Here is a 24769-nt window from a genome sequence, read left to right as displayed (position 1 = left end):
CACAACACAATTATTATTCGCTTGTAAGTGAGCTTTGAAAAACATTTGCTAAAATTATAAGTTATTATGTAAAGGAACAACGTAAGCTCGATCGCTTTTTTTTTGTTAAGCGAGTTAAGAAATAAATGTGAAAAATGTAGTTTTTCGAAGCGTATGAAGTTAGTAATTCGAATTATCACTCAACTCTCTTAAAGCACCCAAAAAAATATTCTCCTTTTGACATCTAATATATTACCAATATTTTTCTAATACCTCAGTACTCACAAAAAATCAAAACAAATCGAAGGATATACTAAATAAGTAAATAAAAGCAGGCATTTCATTATTACAAATTCATTTGCAATTTCTTTTTTACTTCTACGATCTTTTCGTTTCCGACTTTCTCCAGAGTAAAAGCTGAGTTATTGGTTCGAATATTTCAGCACCGAAGATGTTAGATTTTTTCAACGGTCCCATATTCATTTTGGATAGCTATAAGCAAATATTATCAAAGAAAACTGTATTAAATATATTATATAAATGAATGCTGCGCAATTAATATTACCGATCCCATTATATACAGTTGATCACAAAAGTCAGATATTACCGTAGCTCTTAAGAGTCTTAGCTTTAAAGATATAAAAATATTTTTGGAAACATTTCCGTCACCACTGAAGTTCCTGTCAGATTCTGCTTTACAATAAAGATATTAAATACCCATTTAAATAAGTTCGCTAAAAGAAAATAATTCGAAATGTAATAAGCTTCTCCAAGTACATATTCATACATATGTACATACATACATATGTACATATACACATATAATTTGCATCTAATTAAATGGACTAGTATTTGCATTAGCTAATTAAAGCAGCAGCAAAACCGCTTGGCAGCGAGCTCCCACCAACAGCGAGTGCGAAGTACTTTCGTGTGTTAAAAAAAAAGCGAGCGCGAAAGCAATGCAGCAACTGGAAGTGGGAGGCGCTTTCGAGCACACACAGATGCTGAAACAGCAACAACAACAACACAATTATATAAAACACAAACAAGACACAAACGAATAAAATGCGCGAGTCGCCAGGTCTCGTTCTCATTGGCATATCTTTTGCAATTAGAAGAGGCCCACGCAGTTGTAACAACAACAACAATAACAACGCTGACAGCAGCAAAAGTCAAAGCAAGCAAACAAACGAAGTAAAGAAACAACAAGCGAGAGTCACGCCAACAACGCGCAGCGAGGATTGCAATAAAAACAACAACAACAAAAATAAGTAGAGTCATAAACAGCGCACACCAACACTCAACAACGCTGCAAATAAGACAGCAAGAAGTCGAATAAGCGAAAATATGGCAAAAAAATGAAAATAAATGCGAGCAGCGGCGAAATGGAGTGGGAACAGCGACAAATAAAGACGTGAGTGGACATGGACGAAGCTGCTGTGGTGGCGCAGCGCAAAACCAACTGCGTTGAGTAGGAGGTTGCAACAGTGACAAATCCGTTGCAGTTGTGCGCTTCGCACGTGTTTTTGCATGCAACACCAGAGTAGCAGCAACAATAATACAAGCAAAAACAAAAAATGCAACTACAAAAGCAACAAAAACCGTACAACACCAACAATGGTGAGCAATATGCGGCTACTAAGCAACAACAAACATTTTATCCGTGTTCCTGAAAGTATCTGTGTGTGGCCCAGGCACCAATACAAGCGCAGACTACACGCCAATGAGAGCGTTTAGCAAGAAACTTACGTTTAGTGAGAGCGCCAGAGCGCGCGCTCTTCGCTTTGTGTGTATGTGCGGTAAATTTCTTGCGCGCGGTGCAGTTATGCTATCCTGTAAGAGTGTGTGTGTGTTGACATGTATGAACATGCGCGGGTGAATGGGCATTTGGCCGTGCGACGGTGTGTATGTGCATGCGTGTATTTAACACACATACACGCGCGTGGCTCTGCACTCAGCACTGAGCGCGCGCTCACCAAACGCACACACACTCACGTGCGCGCCTGGTGTTTGGCTTGTTGACTGCGCTGAGCGCGCTGGCTGTGTAGGTTGTATGCGTGTAGCATTCTATTTAGAAAGGTTGCTAGCGCTTGTGTACGGGGAGCAGCAGCGCGCCGCGCAATATCGCACCGCTGAGATACATTGCTTGGCTTATAGCGCCAGTATCGGTTCAACGTCAGAACCGTACGCGTCTTATTTCGTAAATAATAGATTTTGAGCGGTGTTGTGTCGTGTCACAACAACAACAATAATAACAAAACAAAATACGTTCCGCACGTCACAAACGGCGGCTAACGCGCCACAAATATTTAGTATATTTATTAGTAGATGCATTAACGGCGTGTTGTGCCGCATAAATTACAGTTTAGTTAGTTTACAACAACAAAAATTCGAAAAGAAATCAAAAATTTGAGCTGTGAAGTGCGAAAAAAAGTTGAAAAATCGAAGCTGCAAACTTGTCAACAGTGTGTTCCGCCAACGGTAATTTCAGTGCTGTATTTTCACATCAACTACAACAACAATAAAAACAATAAGAATATACAACCTGCCTGTGGCAAGCTCAAGAAGTCTTTACTTAGCTGGCACTTTTGCTATTGGCGCTTCTGCTATTTACTACAACAGCTGTTTGTTGTTGTTGTCATGCTTGCAACATTCTAATTGCCGCGCTGCAACATTACTGCTGTTGGCGCTGCCAAACCTACGGCAACTGCCCGTAAGCGCCACTGCAATATCTACCACAACAACAACAAATACAACAACAATTCACGCTGATATCCAGCCAGCCACTGTGCATTGCCGCCGTTGCCGTCGTCGTCGTCGCCGTCATTGTTGCAGCTGTGGCATGCCACAGCATCAATATGGATGCTGCTGCTGCAGTACGCTGCCTGTTATTTGTCATCTACAAGTTGACGGTGTTGGTCGCTCACTAGACTCGCTCGTGAACTGCCTAAATCGCGCTGCGATCAAGACAAAATTGAAACAAAGCAATAACAACAACTGCATTTTCGCATACAAATTTGCATAGAAAGCTAATACTACGTTAAAGTAACGGTATGTCAACAATATAGCGTCGGTGCGACATGCAACAGCAGCAGCTAAATCAGCAACAACGGTGCGTGGCTGCGTGCAAAAGCCACTAAACGCTTGAAATACGCGGCGTGTTGGGTAAAAAAATATAAAAACAATAACAACAACTAAGCAGAAAATCTTTGCAAAACATGTCACGCTCAAGTTATGAGCGCAATAAATTATTTTGCGGCAATGACAACGACAACAACAGCAACAGTTTGCAGCAATAGCTGCAACAAATAGCAAAAGCGCCAGCGCAACGGCGCAAGCGAAGCTGGACAGTGAAATTTTGTGCCAAAATTGTTTGAAAATCTTATGAATTACACAAAGAAAAAAGTTAAAAGAAAAATTTAAAAAATCTAAATATATTGAATTTTTTTTTTTTCATGCCTTTTGCTACCGAATTGCACTTTTATGCGCTGTGTGGTGTACTCAAAAGCACATTTCGCGAGTAGAAATATTTTTTATTTACAAAAAATGCATAAAATTTAACTAACAGTGCTTAAAAACGAACTCAAGGGAAGTCCTACTTATTTTTAAAGATCTCTGCACGGGTGTTTGGTGCAAACAACGCGGCAGTGCAGCAGTGCATTTGCTGCTTAAAAGCCAATATTGGCTGTAATTTCTACAGTAAAGTAAAAAAAAAACAACAAACATAATTTGTTATGCCTTTCTAAATTTTTAACAACAACAAGTGCAACGCGCCACAAAATTTGCTAAGCAAACAACATGAACTTAACGCTTCACTTGCGGCAACAAGCGGCATAAGCGTTACATTACGTTACAAAAACAACAAAAAGCTAGAGGCGCTTCCTGCCAACAATATATAGTAATAGCGCAAGCTTAAGGCATGAATTAAAAATAAAATTTTTTGCTACAACAACAAAAAATATACTTAATAAAAATAAAAGTCTGCTGCTCGCGTTTTAACCTTTTGCTAATCATAGAAATTTTGCAGAAAAGTTTGCAACAACAAACACTTCTAAATTATTAACTTAAAGAACTACTACTCAAATCTACAACAACAACCACTCACTAGTTAGTTACTAAAATGGAAATTATTACTTTTTAGCTTAGAAATCAATAAAATAAATTTTTACAAGCTTCAACTAAATATTACAACAATTACAACTAAACTACAACAACTACTAACAATGCTAATGCTTACGCCTATGAACTTAAAATTTCACAACAACAAATACTACTACTATATAAGCAACTAAAGAGTACCTTTTTTTCTAAAGTAGACATATATGCAACAACAACAACAACAATAGTGAACAAAATAATTACGGAAACGGAAACTAATTCGGAGAAAATAGCTGAATATATGCAATGTTAAGGAAGCTAGCAAAAACCAGCAACAACAAGTCGTAAAATTTGGAATTTGCACACCCACTTCGGTGTAAGCTGGAACTAAGGCGGCCTCAAAGTATTTGAAACAATGTGGCAAATAAACTTTGACACACAAGTAAATTAACAGAAGAGAAAATTTTGTAAAATTTACAAAAATACTGTGAAAAAAATTTGAAAATTTTAAAAAATTAAGAAAATTTTGGAAAAATTTAAAAAATTATAAAATTACAAAAAATTGTGAATAGTAAAAAAAGTTTTGTAAAAATTAAAAATTGACAAAAAAATAAAAATTGCAAAAAATTGTGAAAAAATTAAATGACAAAATATTAAAAACTACTTAAAATTGTGAAAAAATCTGAAAAATTTTGCAAAAATTAAAAATTTACAAAAAATTAATCACTACAAAAAATTTTGAAACAATTAAAAACAAGAAACTGTAAAAAAAATACAAAAATTGTGAAAAAATTAAAATAATTAAAAAATTAGTTTAAAATAATTAAAAATCTTGCCAAACTAAAATTTAAAAGCTACAGTCAAAAAGCCTAAAATTTTATTACAATTCAGCTAATGACTTTTTTGTCACTTTTATTGCAAAAATAAAAAATTATAAACGTAATATAAATTACAAATACACGCATAAAAAATAATAAAATTAGAAAAAATCAGAACAAAGTGCATGAAAAGCAATTAAAGTGTCTTAACAATTAAAATAAATAACAAAAAGATTACGATAATAGAAATAAAAAAAAAATTTACAATAATTAAAATTACAAAAATAAAAAAAATTACAAAAAAATCATAACAGCAATAATGAAGCTGCGCCGTCATGTAAATTTTCGTATTTACAATTCTTAACATAAAATTTGTGCGCAAAAAATAGAAATTATTAAACAACAACAACACGCTACTTACTACACACAACGAAGTCAACTAAAAGCTTGCCAGTTTTTTACTACTAATATTATCTATTATAAAAATAAATACAAATTAAACTTGAAACTTATTGCTGAAATGCTTGCGAATAACGCGCCAAATTAGCATTAAAAGTAAATTTAAAAAAATATTTCTAGATATGTATAGCAATATATAAATATATACAACTACAAAATAGCGTAGTGAGCAACGAATACGTTTTGTGATATTTTTAAGCATCCATTCGCTATAAAAAAAAGTAATCTTTAAAGTAGTGCTTAAAAACAGTGTGACAAAAAAGTGCTGAAACGCTTTGGAAATAAAAAAAAATATATTGTCCGAACGAAATGTTGGAAAATTCAATTTACTGGTGATTAGATACTGAAATATTATAATCATTAACGGTGAAAACATAAAAAAAGTTGTGAAAAATTTTTGAATAAAGCAAAATAAACAACTGCTAAATATAAAGGAAAAGTGAGTTAGTAACAAAATCTGCCACGGGAAGGCTTAACGCGCTTGGATTAAGGCGAAAAGGCAGCCGAACAGCGTAAAATTTAAGGTAGGTGGCATAAAGTATACCAAAAAGTATTTAACAAGAAGAAAATATTAAAAAAATAATTATGAAAATTATTAAAATAGTTTTTGTTATTAATGAAAAGTACTTAAATTATTATTTTTTTTGATGAAATCTTAAAATGTTTTTGGTATGTAATATTGAAATAAGATTTTTGTTATAAAAATAATAAAATATTTTTTTATTGAAATTTTTTTTCTATAATATATTAAAATATATAATTTTTTTTTAATCTTAATATATATTTTTTTTTTTAATTTTTATAATTTTTTTTTGGAATTTTAAACATTTTTTTAAGAGTTGTTGAAATAATTTTTTTCTATAAAAATAATAAAATATTTTTTGTATCAACAAAAATATAAAATATTTTTCCTATAAAATGTTAAAATATATTTCTTTATAACACATAAATTTTTTTTTTATAAAAATTAATTTTTGTAGAAAATATAAATTCTCTGTTTTTTGCAAAAAAAAATCGTTTTTTTTTTCTTTTTATTTTAAAGTAACATTAACTGCATACGCCATCATTAAAAAAATATCTCCTCTCATTGGCTTTGCTCCAGCAGCTTTGTTTGCAAGTCACGTCGGTCTTCGTTCGGCCCCCTTTTTGCCGACGCTAAAATTGAATTTTCCAAAGTTGTTTGCAAAGTGAAGCTGGTCGTCTCAAATATTTTTGTTTGTAGTCAAGCACTTCAAAAAATAATCTATGCTAATTAATGTTAGCTGTTGTTGCAGCTTTCAATGGCAGCCAATAGGATTTGTCTTTACATAAAAAATGTCCAATAGCAGGCTGCAGTCATAGTTGTTGTTGGTTTTGCTTGATGTAGGGGAATGCCTCTAGGTTTTATTTGCTTTTAAGAACTTTCGAAAACTTTTTTCGCAGAAAATAAATTGAAATGAAAAAAATTCCAAAAATTTTCCCTTTGGTTATTATGACACCACGAAGTATTGACGCATTGACTAACTTTTCATTCAGTTACTAAAGGTGCTTATAATATGGCTATAGAGACTATGTTGAACTAGAATAAGAAATAAGAAATTTTCTCTCGTCGTTATGACGAATTTTCAATAAAAATCTTGGTTAAGAGTAATAGTGTTTTATGATAGTAAAATCATTCTAAATAATTTCTCAAAAACGCTAGTATGATATTATAATGTTAATAGCGCTCAATTGATTCGAAAATATGAAGTCAATTAGTTATTTATAGGGTGTAAGACGCCTTTGTGGGCTCTGTTAAGCTTATGTTGGGTCACTCGTAAGCAAATCTACTGAGTAATGTAAATTAATCGAATACATTTGTTGTTTTACATAAAATTGGTTAGAAAACTTTAAGCCTGCAACATTTTCACGCTAGAATCTGCTCTGCACAAGTTCTGTTTCGGTTATGTTAGGTGACTGGTGAGGAAATGTACTCGTATACATAAATTAAATGAAACTAACTGCTTCAAAATAGTTAAAATAAGTTCAAACAGCGCAAACATTTTCAGCCCAAAGCTGTTTTGTATAAGTGCTGTTAAGAATATGTTAAGTTACGCTTATGTAATTCTACTCAATAGCAGAAAATAGTCGATTATAATCAAAGCTGTGTATTAAATTAGTTATAAAATGCGAATCGCTCAATAATTTTCTACTTAAAGCCAGCCTTGTATAAGTTCTGTTAAGGTTTTGTTAGAACACTGTTTAGGAAATATACTCCAAAACATTAAATAATGAATTTACTTTAAGCTTTATGTCAATTTGGTTAAAAAAACCTCAAGAATTTTCAAACTATCAGCTGATCTGCATAACTTCTGTTAAGATTATGCTAGAACAATGTTTAGGAAATGTACTCAAATACATGAAATATTTAGTTTATTTTAAGCTTTATCTCAATTTGGTGCAAAAACATTTATAAACTTCAGGAATTTTCAGCCTAACAGCTGCTCTGTATAAGTTCTGTTAAAGTGCTGTTAGCTCACTGTAGAAAAATAACAACTATAAATTTTTTTGTGTAACTCAGAGATTTTAATTAATTAATAATTTTTGGACAATAACTTATATGCCGACTGTAAACGTCACACTACGCGTACTGTTAAGTTGCTGTTATGCCTCTGCTACGGTCTTTCTTAAACTAACATTGAATTTATTCGACATTTTAAGCACCTTAACCAATATTGCAACAATCTACAACTAAATTAACGTCCATTAAATTATATTGTATCAATAATTCTAATAATCAAGCGCTTCTGTCATTAACAGTTGCTTAACAGCGCAACTTCTAATCCATGCTTTCGACTTGTTTACTTGCAAAAGCCTGTCAAATTCTTGTGTAATTACTAAATACCTTCATTTCTTTTATTTTTCTTGCTTTCTAATATATCTAATAACATATCTATGTATGTTTATGAGTATGTGTGTGTGTGTTTAAGTGTATAAGCCATAAAGTTCTTCATCTATTTGAAAACAGCAGAATGTTAATTAGTGATGGGCGGCTTCTTTCCATCTTTCTTTATTTTAAATTCGATTGGCTAGTCGCGCATTGCTTTCAAATGCACACAAGTGTACTCGACAGATACATATGCATTCCTTGAGGATATACATACATACATGTATACAAATGTAAATATTTCAATATTTCTTGCTTTCGGGGCAAAATCGATTCGGCTTATTTGTATTCTGCGGCAATTTTCGAAAGTTGTTGTTGTTGTTATTTGGTAAGAAACGATTTGGCATTCTTGTTGTTGTTTTTAGTTCAATATGTGAATGTTGTTGTTGTTGCTGTTATTTGGCAATGTTCGATTTGCTATTGTTCTTGTTGTTAGTTCGATATGTCATTGTTGTTGCGATTGCTATTTGCTAATGTTGGATTTGCTATTGTTGTTGTTGTTCGGCGAAGTTCAATTTACTGTTGCTATTTTTGTTGTTGTTGTTGCGGCAATCTCTGTCAGTGCAAATTGTTTATGGTGTAAATTTTTTGCAACTTAATTTTGGGTCAATAGTTCGGTTTGCAGTTTGGGAAAATTTTTTGGATTTTTTCACACTTTTTTTTCTCATTTTTTATTTATAAATTTTTAGCCGCTTGGTTTTCAAGCAAAATTTGTAAGCGTGTATTAACTACAGTTATTTCTTTACACTACTTTCTGCATTAGACCGTTGCTTAGAAAGTCGCTTGCGCTATTGGAGGCAATGCTGGCGAGCGCCCTTCAAATACAATATGATTGTTGTTGTCACAGACGAAATGCTTCGCAATGCATTTTATGTGAAACCAAAGCAAAATTTTTTGGATATTGAGCGGGCAAGCGGATATTTGTTATGTAGACATACATATGTCTGTATGTATATACATATGTATGTATATTAAAAAAAAGAATTCCACAAAAAGAAGAAGAACAGAATTCGAAGTACAGCAGCAAAGCAGTTTTAATTTTGAATTTTTTTCTAAATAAAAATATTTTTTTTTTTAATCAAACAGCGGGTGTTTGCGCTTGCAAAAAATAGTCGTAAGAAAATATTCAAAATCTCAAATTTATTTTTTGATTTTTATTAGCGCATATTGCTTGCGCCGCGGCTGCTAATGCATTTGGCGCTGTGAAATATTATGCCACCCTACCGCGTGCGGTTAGACCTGTTCCGTTAGTGCCTCGCCGACAACCCAGCCCAGCCAGCGAAATAGCGGCTGTCAAACGAGCAGTCGCCGCAAATTCGACTTTTCGTCCAATCGATCGCTTGACTTTTCGGCAATACACCTGCTGGCATGTCCGACCGTTTGTCGGTTTCGCTCGGTGACAGCGCGAATTCAGTGAGTAATGTGGTATGCTAATTAAAAACTGAAATTTCGTTGAAATTTGATGCCAGCAGCGACAGCGCCCTGTTGTAGTTGTTGAAATTTGAATACAATATTTTGATAAAGTTGTTCAAAATGCTGTTGTTGCTATTGCTGTTATGCAAAAGGCACTAAAAAACAATGATTTTTATGATAAATATGTGTAGCTCATCGTTTACATGTTTTTTGATTTGGCCATGGTCGGCGGGATGGAATTGTTTTTAGGACGCCGGCAATGCAAGATTGCGCAATAAATATAACTTATATATGCACACAAATATACACGTGTGCAAAAAAATGTGCAAAGTGTTGTAAAAAGTATGGGAAAGTGGCTGGTAGCGAGCTGGCGTTAGTAGCGAGGGTGGCTTAGGGTGGTGCTAAAGTTGTAAGTTGTGTTTGGAGAAAAATTTTAAAGAATTAAAAGTTTAATCTGTTGTGGAAAAAATATATAAAAATAAAATATTGAAACTAAATTTTTGACAATTCAAGAAAATCGGCAAAAATTGCAAAACAAAATTATTTAAAACCAATTTTCTTGCTTGTTTAGAACAGTCGAGAGGTTTAAATTAACAACTGTTTTTACCTTTTTCCCATAAAAAGGGGTATGTAAACGTATTAGCATTAAAAATTTCAAAACTAGAGTTTCTGAGCTTTAATCAAAAGCTCATTTGTGCTTGAAAGGCCTTTTAAAAATGTGGGTAACGCTGTTTTGAATCGATTTTCAATTGCTTTAATTATATTTCATATATCTTCAAAGCTCTAGAGGAAGGCTCATACGTGAGAGCTGCCCTAAAAATTTGAGAAATGGTTTTTTTGGGCAGTTTTCCTATAAATTTCTTTAATTGAATAATTTTTAATATTGAAAGCTTTAGACGAAAGCTTGATTATGCCTAAAAGCTCAATATAAGATATTAAAAAAGCTTTTCGTGAAGAGTTGTATACTAAATTTCATTTCATTTTAATATTCCATATGTTGAGAAATTTACTCGAAAGCTCAACTGTGCATGAAAGCTGCTTTAAAAGCTTTAATACCACATTTTTGCAAAATTTAATTTGAATACAAAGCTCAATTGCGTACCAAAGTTCCTTTAAAGTTTTAAAACTACTTTTTTCGCAGTTTTTCAATTAATTTCATTTCAATTCAATATTCTATGCATTGAAAAATTTACTCGAAAGCTCAAGTATGCATGAAAGCTGCTGCAAAAGTCCTAGGACTACTTTTATAGAACAATTTGTCATTTAATTTTATTTTAATTAAATATTCCATTTATTAAGAATTTTAGTCGAAAGCTTAGTTAAGCGTGAAAGCTCCTTGATTTGCATGAAACTTTTTCCATATTTTTATTCATTTTATGTCAAATTAATATTTGATGTGAAAGCTTTTCCTGTAAGCTCTTTGTTATGTGAAAGTTCTTTTTTGTATAAAAGCTTTTTTAGGTGAAAATACTGTTAAGGGTATAAAAAGGTACTGTAACAGCTTATTTTTGTTTAAAGATTCTAGTTTGCGTGAAAACACTAGATTATGTGAAAGTTCTTTTTTATGTGAAAGCTCGTCTTTATGCGAAAGCTCTGTTAAGGTTACAAAATACCTACAAAACTTATTGTTCAAGTCAAATAAAAGTAACGCATTTAAATTATAAGCATTTATGCAAATTATTCTGTATCCTTTATAACAACAGAACCACCCTATCACTAAAATCACAACCTGTAAAAAACATATCCCAGCATTTTCATATCAAATTTAGCACTATGCTGTTAACAGTTATTCCGATAGTGAGCCCTAACATTTGCCTACATACGCACAAATATATACATACAGATATCGGCCACTCAGCTGGACTAGGAGGTGTGTCGCAAATGTGAGGTCTCCATGATTTCGGTGGCGTTTCATAATCAACACAATTCTCTTATTGCTTTTTGCAAATCACCATTGTTTTCGCTTACTGTTTATTTGGCAAGTGCCACCGATAAGATTTTTCGTCAAATAACTGTAAATATGTTGGCTATGATACTACCGTTATCTACAGAAAGTAAGAGCGAGTGCTTGAGGTTATAGAAAAGGAGAAAAAAGTGAGGAAAAATTCTCAAGTGGACTAACTACAACTACAACAGCGATATTAGAGCAATTCATTTGGTATTAGGCTAGCGCAACAACAAAAGCAAAGAGTGGAACTTAGGAATTATAGCAATAACATTAATCAGCAGCAACAACTACAAATTATATTGTCGCATCTGGTTGAAGCATTACTTTTTTGGCATTCGCGTTGCTTGCTGTTGGCGTTGGTGGTGCTGTCGGCAGCAAACGCTGCTTGGCGCTTGTCTATTGGAGGCAGCTGGCGAAATGGCGCTGCTGCTGGTGGATGGCCAATAATGCGGCAGCTGCGCCCGCGAGTAATAAATCAATAATCATCATTGCGAAATTATCAGCAATTTATTTCAATTTATATTAAAGCACAAATATTTATACACACATACAAACATATATATGTGTATACGAGACTATATGTATGTGTATGTGAATTTCTTCGTTGCTGCAGCAATGAAGTGGACATACGCGCTTTAGCCGCCTACAATGCGCACACTATATAGTAGTGCATACCGCTAGTAAAATTATTACACCAACAACAATAAAAAAAAACTACCAATAACATTTTGCCGGTCCAATTCAATCGTTATTTACGCCGTTTGCTTTGTTTTTGCTCTAATTGCTGTTATTGCTCTTTTTTGCGTCCGGCGCTTGCGTTTATTTTTGTTATTGCTAACACTATCAACCCAACAATAAGAAAAAACAAAGAAAAAATTGCAAATCAGCAGATCGCTGACGCGTTTATCGTTATCGCCACGGGCCGCCGCTACACCCGCTCTTCCCACCGCCAGCGCTCCTGCTTCCGCTGAGTGGACGCTCCCCTACGGACCGACTAACTGTTGGCCATGCGCGTCAGCACTTGCATCTGTTCTTATTACGCCCGCTAGGGGTGTGTTTCGCTGACGCTGAGTCGCGACGTGTTCGGACGCAGCGCTGGTGCGGTTATCACATCGCCTTTGTCGTCGGCGTTGGCGTTGGTCACTATATAAAATTATTAAATATAAACGGTTGTGTGTGTGTTACCGAGTTGCGGGCGATCGCGTGTTGTTTCCGAGTTGATTGTCAAGTTTGACGTCAATCACCGCAATGACACCGCGCAGAGACGCCGTCGCAAATTGACGCACAATAAATTAAGAATTCCACCAGCCAAACAAAGACTGCACTAGGCAGCACTCGCTGTGCGCAGCGACGTTGGACGCAAGTGGACGAGTCGCTATGAATGTTATTTGCAATTAATTAAGTAAGGCAGCGTTGGTGTATATACGTATGGAAATAAAAATTTATAAAAATTGATTCGAACAATGAAAACCGAAAAACACAAACACTGAAAATAAAAATATTGGAATCAAATTAAGAAAAAATGAAATCAAAAAATGAAATTAAATTAATTAAGAATAATTCTTAATCAAATTTAAAAAAAAAAAATATTTTTTAATTTTATTAATATCAATAAAAATAATTAAATAAAACTATACAAAAAAATAATTAGTTAACTATTTCAAATTACAAATACAATAAAAACAAATTAAACTGCAAAAAAATAGTAATTAAAAGAAAATAATTAATTAAAAAAATAATTAATTAAGTAAAATTAAAATTTCTAAATTAGAAATAAATAATTAATTAAAACAAATTAATTAAATTAAATTAAATGATATTAATTTATAACAATAATAAGTAAAAAAATATTTTTTTATTTTTAGTAATATCAATAAAAATAATTAAATCAGACCATAAAATAATTATTATAATTATATAGTAACAAAATATAATTTGATAATATTACCAACAGAATTATTTAATTACATCAATTTACAAAAGCAAAAAAAAGAGTAAATAATAATAAATTAAACTACAAAAAGAAAATAATTAATTAAGTGAAATTAATTTTAATTGAAAATTTATTCAATTTATTCAATTTATAGCATATTTCTTTAACAAACTTTTTATGTAATTTTCATTAATGTCAATAGAAAATTTACACAAACTTAAAAAAACATAAAATTAATTAAATAAAATTTAAAAAAATTAATCAAATTATCAAAAAAAAATTAATTTATATTAAAACAGTAATAATAACTTATTAAAGTAGAAAAGTAGAAAAAAGAAAATAATTAAAAAACAAAAATAAAAAATTAAGTAAAATTAATTAATTTAAAAAAATTACGAAATATTCATTAAAGAATTATTATTTATTATTGTAAATTAAAATAGTTGAATCAAACTAAAAAATAATTAATTATATTAATCAAATTACAAATGGAATTAAATAAAAGTTAAGAATTACGTAAGCAATGTCGACTAATTAAAATAAAAAATAATAATAAATTTATAAATAAATAAAATAATTTTTTCTTTTTCAATTAAAATTTTATATGGCCATCCCTCTATTATGACAAAAAAAGCAAAAAAGATTACCTCAAAATATTTTTAAATCAATTTTTATAATATTAAAATATTATAAAATTAATCAAGTCAAACTTTAACAAAATTAATTAATTAATTAAAATTAGAAAATAAATAAAGTAAATTATTCAGATAATAAAGGAAATTATTTAATTATTTTCAATTACAAAAGCAATTATATCTTAATAAACTACAAACAAAATAATTAAATATAATTAATTAAAATTTTTATATTGGGTTTTTTTTATTTTTATATATCGTATGTTAAGAAAAACAATTAAAGCAAACTTTAAAAGATTAATTAAATCAAATTAATTAATCTAATTAAAAACATAATTAATTAATTATTTCAAATTTTAAATCTTATAATTAATTAAGCTGCAAAAAAGGAAAAAAAAAATAAAATATAGTTAAAATTAAAATTTTAATAAAACAAATTAATTTGTTTTGCGAATTGTCTTCGTTAATTTCCTAGTCGGTGCATACAAATTCCTGAAATGTTTCCGCACATGCCAAATGGCTGAGTTGAACTTGTGTATTGCCGCATTTCGTTGCAAATTCCTTGCATTGCTTTAAAAAGTAGTGTCGCCTATAAATAAATTATGCTAAATTTGTTTTAATTTTGATGCAATTAAAGAAAGACGCCAAAGCGAAGATGACAAAAGAAAAATTAAATGAATTTTGATTTGGCTTTCTAGGTTTTAAAAATAAATTCTAACTAATTTTGAAAACAAAATTCAGACACTATTTAAAATAATAGAACAAAAACGGATGATTCTTAAAATTATCGAAATCAAGAAATTTTTTGAAGAAATTTTTAAGAAAATAGGACTAAATAAAGTTTGGGATGCTCGAGTTGGAGATTTCATTATAACTAAAGTTAATTGTTTGTATGGTGTTGTTATTAACGAAAGCTATTCCTGAGAGCTTTCGTGATTAGTGAAAATTATTTTCAAAGGAAGTCAGTTTCGAGTTTAAAATTTTAATAAGGTTTGGTATCTTTATAGAACGTGCCTCAGAATATAAAAAATCTTTGAAAACTGCTATAGAATGGTTTTTTTTAAAGCTCCAAAGTCGGATCGAATGCAAGTAAGCTTTCATTTTGTAATACTGAAAAGACTTACTTAAGTACCATTATTTTTATAATAAAAGTTCAATTCAAAACGAATGAAAGCTTAAACTGATGAGAATGAACTTTCACGCCAACATCTATAAAACCTGTAAAAGCATATGACAAGCTTTCCCTCAAGCATGAATAAAGCTCACAGAGAAGAGTATAAGCTCTCATGTTAAATTTATGAAAGCTCCAACAAACAGAAGCTTTCACTCAAGCACGCATGAAAACACACCGCACAAAAGCTTTCTGCTAAATTTAAGAAAGCTCCAACTAACAGAAGCTTTCACTCAAACACGCATGTAAGCTCTAGCATGAGATATTCCAAACCAATATACTACATGCTCGATCATACATATATACCAGCTTACATAACAGCACAAATGGTTTCCTCTTGCGCACATACTTAACCAAAAAAGCACACTTTTCCAATAACAATTAGACAAATTTTACAAGCATCGCCATATTCTCACTTCAATGAGACGACTGTCGTTAACCAATAAAGTATGGTGGAATTAAAATGCACGACTAATTAAATATTCATCACAATGGCTGATGAGCGAGTGCTTTTACGGTAAGACAATTGACTTGCCAGCCTTTTCCGGCAAATCATTTCCCCTTAAATATTCCACTTTCAACAACCGGAATAGGCGCAGCAAGTGAAAAAATGGTTGTCGCCAATAAAAGTTGCCGTAGATTTAATTTAGCCCTTTTAATTGCACAGCGAAATAGACGCAACAGATGTGGCCGCATAGTGGTAGTTGGTCACCGCCGCCGCCGCTAACGCCCGCGAAGCTGTTGCGTCCATTTGCGACGAGTTGCCAGCAGGCCAGGCAGGCCTTAAGCCCATTCATGCCACGCATATGTAAGTGTGTTCGCTAAGTTATGCACTCAACCGCTTGCCACATGCAACAAACGGTAACTCAGCTCGGCGGCTGACGCGACGCGGCCACGTTTTTCAATTAATTTCACTCAGTCTGCTTTAATACCAATGAGAATGACAAATTTGTATGCACGCACTTCAAATAACTGCGCGCACATGCTGACGACATGTGGCAACAACAATAACAAGTGCATGCATGATAGAGTATTGCATAGACGGTCACATGACGACAACTTGCAACTGCAACCACTTTTGTATGTATGCTTGCCACATACTAGCAGTGACCAACAAGTGAGTGGTGGTAGGCGGCGCGTTGTTGTCAACAGGGCTAAGTGTCTAGAACTCGTGCAACATGGGCAAATACATGCGCTGGACGCTGCCACATTCTACATATATGCATGTGGCAAACTAGCTGTACGCATGCACCGTTTTGAGTATTAGCAGTTGACTAAGTGGGTTTCGCTGTTGTTGTATTCTTGTTGTTGTTGTTGTGCTGTTACTGGCAATTAAATTGTACGTCATTCATTAGTAATTTATACCTTTTTAAGCTGCCACAAAGCATTGACATGCAGCGCGCTCCTCATTTGTCAGCGACAGTGGCGGCTGCGTCGTCGCTCTACAACAACAACGCAACGCGCTGCGCTTTTTTTGTGCGCGTCGTTTAAAATACGCATTCGGCGCGTCGTCTGCGATGAACAGGTGTAAAATAGCTTGTTTTGCGGTGGGGATGCACGCATGCGCGGCAATTAATTAACTGGCAGAAATACGTACGCGCTGCATATCAATATAGCGCTTAGTGTTTAAGGATCTCTGTGATCTTGTATAATGTAAGGAGTGAGCGCATATGTCACCCACAAGCGCGGCAAGCTGTTTCGGCTTATTTTTGCAACAAACTGTTACATGTGTTATGTGCGCGCGTACACCACATATAATAACAACCTTCAGATGTAGACAAATATTTATTTATTTATTTTCAATTTTCGTTTTAGAAGCGCTTGCTTGTGTGCCTATAGCTTTGCGCGTCTAGTGTCTAGACGCCGTAGACAACTGAAAATTATAGACTCAGCGCGCGCGCGCATGATGACCAGACGGCGAATGGCAGCAAAATTGCTACATTACATTTCATCGATGAGATCCGAAGAACGGCTGCTGCTGCTGCGGCAACTGTGCAACGCCCGTACGACCGTCACTGCCGCGCGAGGCAACGTAGAGATCGCGCGACGTAGAGACTCCGCGTTGTAGAGACCGCGCGACGTAGCGGGCGCGCTCGTAACTGCGTCGCCAGTTTTTTCTAACGATTGCCACTTAAACCCCACAAACTGTTGCATGCATGTACATGTGTGCGTGTGTGTGCGCGCGCAGTTATGTTTGAGCCTACCATAATTTTATTGCCACTGAGGTAGTGATCTCTTAGCTTTTGTTAATTCTCTTGCCATTTTGTTATGTTCTGTTTTATTGCGCGCTGCGCGACGCATCTGATAAATGCAACTTGCCATAAAAATATACCAAATATGGTCATTAAACTGTTGCACATTTCTCAATATGTCGCGCGCGTACAAGCGCTTTTTTTATTGCTATTTGCTGCTGCCATGTTGCCGTGCAGTAGCGCTATTCGCTTTTTGCTACTTACTTTTTATTGCTGTTGTTGCTATTATTATTGCTTTTGTTTTTCGCCACTGTGATGACTTATACGCTCAGCGCCTAAAGCAGTGATCAGACGTGAGAGTGATAGGCGACTGTCAGTTCGATTGACTGGTAAGGCTGTGAGGAGAGCGCGCGCGCTCGCGGTAAAAGTGCCAGTGGCGGGTGGTGTATAAGTAGGCTACTGAAAAAGCAATGACGACAGCTCAAGTGCACTGAATATGTCGCGGACGCAGTGAATGTTGTTGAATAATTCCGCAGTGCGTCAAAAACAAGTACATAGATAAATGCAAACGCAGCATGGCAAATAAGAGCGTCAGTTAAGGCGTTAGCTTAGCAGTAACAAAACACAGTGGAAGAGTCAGTATTGAGGCCTCGAATTGTCAGCACTGTAATGTGAACTCAACAGTTTTGGTGAAAAATCAGTCAAATGCGATAATATTTGATTTTATATTTTCAATAATTCCGCCCATCCGGCGTCTAGTTAGAGTTGCGCTTCGGCCTTTTCGCTCACGAGAGAAATATAGGTTCATAAAAACTCCAAGTGCGCTCAAAGCGCGTTGCAAATTTGGCTCTGTTATGCGGTCGAATGCTGCGCGAAAATCACAAAATATACCTGAGATGCATTTTAATGAAGCTCAGCTTCGTTTTAATAAATTTAATTTAAAATTTCGTTTCTAGTTATATCATATAGTTATTGTTGTTGCTGCACTCGATTTGATATTGTCAAAATTATGCTTATATCTTCAACTTGCTTAAAATGTGTGCCACACGCAAATTATCGTATGGCGCGGCAGCTGTTGTGCTTCTAAGAATACTTGCCGCTCATCTCCCCAAGCTTCCTGTGGCAAGTGTGTCGATTAAACTGTCGCGCTGTCAGAGTTTGCGGTTTTTGTGAATAGTTTTTATAAGAAAAAATAACAAAAAGCAGCTTCAGGCATGCAATGCGGCATTAAACGAAATTGGCATATGACAATTGGATAACAATGCATTTGCAACACCCAACAGAGAACACTGTTTACAATTAAAAAAGCATATTGACAGTTACTACCAGCAGCCAACCGCACTCAGCGTTGATATTTCCAACGCCTTGAGGCACTACACGCCATCAGCTGTTGGTTGCCACCAATGTTGCAAGTAAGTGCTTAAAGCTTATTGCATGAGTTGCATGAAAATTTGCTGCTACGCACAGATTTACTTCCGCTTGCTCCAGTAAACAGCATGGAAACAGCGATGCAAGCGTAGTGTGGCAGCAACAACATGACGGCAATTTCGGTGGCAAGTCAAGTGCCGCTAGGAGCAGCACACGCATAAATTCATTGCCACGCACAATTTAATCGTACAAACAGCAAGTGGAAACATGTGGCATAAGTGTGTGTGTATATAGTAGCACTTGCAACATGCAAAGTTAAATGCACGCACACACTTATACGCAGTTGACCGCCCGTGTGTGCAAGCCCTATAAGCAAGGATCGACATTGTCGGCCACTTTGGCTTGTACCCACTTGCCCCACCACCATGCAACTCGACATAATTAACGTTTATTAAATTGCAAGATGCCGCATATGTTATGCATATCTTCATAATATTAACGGCATACGCAACCACATACACATTCACAGTTATATATACGGGCTTGCCACCGTATCGGCTGCTTAAACGCTGGTTGCAACGCCGTAAATTGCCGCCTTCAACAGCCAACACACCCACCGACGGCGGCTACCATCGCGCTGTTATGTTGTGTGGCCTTTTGCGTTCACGCTCACACATACACAGTTATGCACAAGCCACAATATGCATATGCCGCTATTTGTTGCACCATACACTTGTAATTGAGCGTTGCCATTTGTAAGTGCTGACCATTGAAATGTTTAAAATGCCTTAAATATTGTCGCTACTATATTTACTTCATTGCTCGGTTGCTCCTTCATTCGGCACTCGTCCTTTGTGTGGCACCAACATACGTACACTTAATTTATGGTTATATGCGGCGACAATACGCGACAGTTGCAACTACGTTTTTCATGCCATCAGTGTTGGTGGCGACTCGTACGTACTCGCTATGCGATAGTGTCGATAATTATAGATGGCTATCGATGCACCGTTGTGTATATTTGTTGCTTGCAACGTCATGCCTCGGTGCTACAACTGTAGGTTAAGGTTATGTGTAGCCGCGTGATTGTAGGTTTGTGGGAAGAAAATGAGTTTCTCCGCTTAAAGCTACCGGAATTGTGGCTTATACTTAAATGCATGGTGTTGTTGTGGAAACGGAAAGTGTTTAAAGACTGAATCAATAAACTATAATATAGTTGATTTTTCTGATTCAAATATAATTCGAAAAGCGTTCTACTAACGGCTGAGTATTTGCTTTAAAATAAGTTAAAATGTATAAAATATTACACATTACATGAGTTTGAGGTAAATAACCTCCAAATATGAAGAAATGTCCATCTCTTTCCACTTTTTTACTCCCATTTTATTAGGGTTCCTTCTTAGTCTATTGTTTTCGCTATCTAACTCATTTGCCCTCTGTTTCTCCCTCTCGGTGCTCTCTTTCATGATAATACATGAAGCTCTCTAACTTCGTACATGCAGCAAGCTTTACTCAGGCTCCAATCTACTCTAAGTCATCAAATAAAATCCTCTTCTACTATATAGAGTTCACTCTATCCCTGTCTTTCGCTCACTCTCTAACTCATTTGCGCTTTGTCTCTTATTCTCCAGAACTCTCGTTCAGGAAGTTCTAGATCAAGTCTTATTTCAAATCACATCTGAGTTATCAAAACTGTTTATTTTAATCATCTAGACCATTATAGTAATACAAGAGACTTAATAATAGTATACTCTCATGAGCTTTCCGCTTTAATTCTGTTGCTTTTATATATAGCTGTCCCTTTCTCTCTCATGCTCTCATGCCACATTAATTTTTATTGAGCATGGAGCCTCAATTCACCCATTTTTATAGTTAAAAGTCGAATACTAATATTTGATAGATATAATTATTTTATAGCACTTCTTTATAAATATAATGATATGATCAAATCTGTATACATAAAGTCCATATAATAGGGCATTTTTATTTCCATCACATATGACGTCACTTTAGTTCGACAAGTCTTCAAAAATTAACACGTTTCTAATGCCAATAAATTTGTGTGTCCCTCTGAATATTCATATCTATGTTTGCATTGAGATCCGCTAAAAACCCGTTGGTCGGTGTAGCGAGTTATTTTATGGCACAGAAGTTTAGCTTTGCTATAAATTTATTAGCTTATCATAAATAGTGTTAATTCATGAGAAGTTTATTAATTTTATTAAACTTTATAGTCACAGTTCGTGTGGAAATATAGACATTGTTTTTGCAATCAATTTGTGTGGAAATATTATTCATCAAATTTGTTGGACAACAAGTTTTACTGTATGCAATTTTATAGTGTTGAAAATTGTGTTGATTTATGGTTAGATTATTTGAGTTTTTAGAATTTTGTAGTAGTGGGTGATTGACGAATGGTGACTAGATGGTAGCTTCTGACATACATTGTATATAAATAGCATTTTTTTCTGATAATAATTGCCTTAATGAGGAGATAACTGGATACTTGGTCGATTATTAGTCTACTCATACATAAATTAGATAAAAAATTACTTTAACGGTAAGGTTGCTTCAGTTGTTCTCTATGTTTTGCCTTACTCATTCCTTTCATTTTCTTTCCCTGGCTTCCTTTCTAATTTTTTCTCTATTTCTCTACACTACTTTAGAGAAAATACCTTTATAGCCTGAATGTACATCATAGTTGCAACTTTTTGTCTCCTAACTCTTTATTCTCTCTCTAGCAGTCCCTCTCTTCACTCTAATTGAAAAGATAGTTGATCTGCCTGTTATTCTCTCGCTAACAGTCTCTCTCTCGTCATCCTAATTAAAAATATAGCTGGCCTGCCTGCTAAGATTTCAACCATAAACTCATATATACATACTGATTTCGTTTATTAATTTCTGCAATTCTCACCTAGTTAACAATTTTTTGAAATTTTCATGATCATGATCTTCTATGCTTTCTTCAAAAGAGTTTTATAAATATAATTTTGAATTTATAATTTACTTATATTCATAAGTTTTAAAGTAATAGTTGTTTAGGGGGAAAGTTTAGTCTCTCTTTTCTGAATAGGTATGATGAGGAGAGACTCTATAAAAAATAAGGAATGTTATCAAATTCATCAAACATTCCATTTTTTATAGTTTTTCTACAAATTTTTAACATAAAATTCATAATAGCTTCATGTACGTTTTTGAAGAATACAACTATATTTGTTATTAAAACTTTTTCTCTCTTTAACACTCCCTCTCTCCACACTAATGAAGCAGTTAGTTCCTCTGCCTGAATTTATGTTAAGCTTTCGCTCATAATAATTGGTATATATAGCCATTTCGTTTATTCATTTTTGCAATTCTCATCCAGTTAACATATTTTTGAAATTTTCTGCGAATTTTCTTTAAAAAATTGTTGTAAAATTTTTTTAAAATTTATAGTTATTTATAAGAGTTTTATGAAAATATTTTCGATTTTATAGTTGCCTTTGTAAAAAACTTATAAAGGTTTAGTAATTTTTTGTAGGCGGTTAACGTTTAGTCTCCCTTCCTTGCACAGTTATGCCAATGTTAACAAGTTTAATTTTAACTAAGAACAAAGTCTCCAATAAATAACAATATTATCCGCATATTGCTATTAAATTCACTAAATATTCCACAATTTTTTTTCTTCAAGTCTTCCACACAAAACTCATAATTTCTTTAAGCACGATTTCGTAGTGACTCAACACCTGCGCCAACTTTATGGCGAGTGCGTTTCCCACCTACACGTTAATTGCGCAGATCATCAAAAACTAATCAATTTACAAAGGTTTGTTACCGTTAAAAGTATACCGCACGCCATGCGTTGCCGTCAAAACGGCGTGTTGGTGGCACACAACAAAAACACAGCAACATAAACTCGCAGCCAAGCCAAAGAGTTCATTAAAAATTAGAGAAAAAACAAAGCATATAAAACAAGAAACGAAAAAAATGCAGACAAATAAACACATAAATTGAAATAATCATCACGCTGGTGATAAAAATCACTATAAACGTGTTAATTTCATTGACAAGCAAGTGCGAGGAAAAACAAAGCCGAAAAATTATAATGAAAAAATTGTTGAGGCAGTGATATCTTCAGCGAATTGCGAGTGTGAGCTAAAAACTGGAGCATACAGCTTGCCACGAAGTGAGAGGGCGACTATTTAGTTGCTGCGCAGGCGTATTTGGTAGCTCAACTCTTCTGCTCGCTGTTGTTTAATCTTATTGGAAAAAAGTTGTTAAATTTTTTTGGCGGCAAACCACGACTGATCACACCCTTTCAATTAACAATGCATGGCGAATTGATTTCAATTAAAAGTGTAGCTCCACAACAAAAATGAAACTAAAGAAGATGACAAAGCAAAAAACTTATCAATAATTATCAATTTTAATACAATTATTAGTGAGATGAAAGTGTGAATTAAGCGCGTCCAGCCATTTTGTATGACTTAAAAGTGAGGCAAAGCGCTGGCAAGGCTTCAAATATATGCCTATCTAGCGGAAACTTGGCTTAGGATTATCGAGTGCTATTTCGTAGAATTTATATATAATATTAATATTGTGTTATACGAGTAATATACTATGAGTACGAATTTTTTTATTATATATATGCATGTAAAAAATTTTTATTATTTATAAAATGATTATAAAATTTTTTTTTTTTATTTTCTTTCTACTTGAAAAAGCCACATAAATTCTAGCGCGCTATCATTGTTTTTCTTATATGTTATTGTTTTTTGATTATATATTTTTATATTTCCTAACCACAAGCTACGTTTGGCCACTCAAAATAAGATAGTGTCATCGCCGTTGCTTGACCACGCTGTTTATTTTCCTAAGCAGAGCATATTTCTTATCAGCTTGTACGCTGGCGATAAGCAAAATGTTTGACCACAATAATATAAAATTAATACAATGAAATTAAATTAAAATCAAATTCAGAGTCAAATTTTTGTCAAAGAATAGTCATTTTCATAGTTACTATAGACTACTTGTAACGAATACTGTGCTATTCTTCTGTTTTAATCAGAATCTAGTTCAAGTTGGCGCTGAAATGTCGGCATCATTTCTTCAAATACTCATTTTGGGCTTATACTAAAGTACAAAGCTGTTGTTATCGTTTTGGTATAAAATATTATTTAAATATTTTGATGGTATGCTAATTAGAGTCTAATTTCTTTGAAAATTATTCTATATCTCGATTTAAAATATCATTCAATTCATGGCGACGCTGAAATGTAGGCAACGTTTCTCGAAGTAGCTAACTTTGATGATTGCTAAGTAAGTAACATACTGTTGTTGTTATTGTTTTATTTCAAAGTGAAAAATACAAGAGACCTGTAAGACTTACGTATCCGTAGGCAAAAAACTAAAATTTGTTGCCTACCTTTTGGAGCTTAGCATTAATATTTATTTAATAATCATTTCTCAAGATGGTATTTTCAACGAATATAAGTTTAATTTGGCTATAAAGTCAATCTAATGTAACTATGCGCTGAAATGTAGACTACTTTTCACGCACTGCTCTATTTATGGATGTTAGTAAGCAAGAGGCCATAAAGGAATGCCTACAATTAGGTGACGGTCATGTAATATTATTTAAGGTTAAAATAATAAAGAGATAAATGTTTCTGGTAGAAATTTATTAAAGAGGAAATATTATGTATACATATATAATTACATATATCAAAGAGGAAAAGTTCTCAAAAAAATTTAAATATTAAACAGAAAGACACATATACATATATACCTAGCGTACCAACTCTTATATTAGTAATGCCAAACACACTAATTTGCTCTTATTAAAAATAATTTCACCTTCAATAAAATTTT

At 33.6% G+C, this 24769-nt stretch overlaps 1 protein-coding gene across 1 annotated transcript in view; it reads left to right on the top strand.

Moving 5' to 3' along the window:
• Window positions 1-2057: 2057 nt before the first annotated feature.
• Window positions 2058-24769, top strand: part of LOC105229063 (uncharacterized) — a 120280-nt gene continuing 97568 nt past the window's right edge. The window contains exon 1 of the mRNA XM_049458592.1: window positions 2058-5878. The gene's annotated coding sequence lies outside the window, so the exon portion shown is untranslated. The remainder of the gene's footprint in view (window positions 5879-24769) is intronic.

Source organism: Bactrocera dorsalis, chromosome 5, assembly GCF_023373825.1.
Source record: "Bactrocera dorsalis isolate Fly_Bdor chromosome 5, ASM2337382v1, whole genome shotgun sequence".
Taxonomy (NCBI): domain Eukaryota; kingdom Metazoa; phylum Arthropoda; class Insecta; order Diptera; family Tephritidae; genus Bactrocera; species Bactrocera dorsalis.
This window is presented reverse-complemented; position numbering and strand designations above follow the sequence as displayed.